The sequence below is a fragment of the Phacochoerus africanus genome, chromosome 2 (assembly GCF_016906955.1).
Source record: "Phacochoerus africanus isolate WHEZ1 chromosome 2, ROS_Pafr_v1, whole genome shotgun sequence".
In the NCBI taxonomy this organism is placed as follows: Eukaryota; Metazoa; Chordata; class Mammalia; order Artiodactyla; family Suidae; genus Phacochoerus; species Phacochoerus africanus.
Window position 1 is genome coordinate 201,793,832 of NC_062545.1, and position 1,397 is coordinate 201,795,228.

Sequence of the window (1,397 nt, forward strand, 5' to 3'; positions counted from 1 at the left end):
TGGCATAAAGCTTTGATTCAGTAATTCAATCTTTAGAAATTTATGCTAAGAAAATATGTTCTATCTATATTCCATTTATAGATCATATTCATATAATTATTTCTAATAATGCAAAATCAAATAGCTATAATATAAATCAAAGAGCATGATAAAATGCTCTGTTTTTTTAACTATTTAAAACCGTGGCATGAAAACTATGTAGAACATGGGAAATGCTTAGGAAATACATCAGGATACAAAATTAGATGTATTTTATGATCCCAAGACTCAACAGCATGCATAGTGACAGCATCTAAAATAAAAATAAAACAATGCTTGTTCAAACTGCCATTTGACTGAGGGAATTATTTCATCACAATTTTTAAAGTACCTAAAAGTTTGCATTTGATCCCTTTCAGTTTTGCCAAATAAGGAAGCAGCTATTACATAAGCAAGTGCACTTGGGAATGAGTCTTATTTCTCAATGCTAACTGGGAATGATCCAGTGGGAACTCACCATATCTATTCCATTCTTAGTAACACACCTTCAAGTCCCAGATACTTTCCCTGCTTATTTTAGCAACTTGACTGTGCTTCAACAAACAAGATTTGTAAATCTTAGCCTTTGTAGAATACCTGTTATTAACTAAAAAGGGCACAGGTTTCTGCATTGCCTCAGCTCTGCAACTCTATAAACTTCATTGAGTCACTTTCTGAGCCATTACCTACAAAAAATAGTAAAGATTCTTTCATGTTAAGTGGCACATGTAATGAGATGGAAAATTTATTACAGTAATGCCTGGCATCAGAATTCTTCTTTGTTTTATAAAAATACTTCATTATGATAGAAAGTGAGACCTTGAACAGATTAAAGTAATCTAAGAAAATGAGATGTTTGCATTTCTTTTTCTCATACTACCTTCCATCATGTTCTATCTCAAGAGACTGGATATAGTTTGTAGTGCCATATAGTAGGATCTCGTTGCTTATCCATTCTAAATGTAATAGTTTGCATCTACCAACCCCAAACTCCTCATCTGTCCCACTACCCTTCACCCCCTTAGCAACCACAGGTCTGTTCTCTATGTCCATGAGCCTGTTTCTCTTTTGTAGATAGGTTCATTTGTGATTTCTTCATTGCAATTTCTTCACTTTGCCATTTCTTGCATACGCTTTCACTGGGTTATCCACTCCTGCCCCGAGATTCTAGGATTCCTCAGGCTCTCCAGTAGTCTGAAGAGCTTGGGTAGGGGGAGGGAGACCCTATTTCATATATCTCTTAACTCAGTTTTGTGTTGAGTAAAAGCTTTGACCAGAGACTAGATCTCTAGGAATGACCAAAATGAAAGGAGATTTCTGTATGTGGTTCTTCTGACAGAACAGCCAGCTAACTCAGTGACCCCGTATTGTGAAATGAA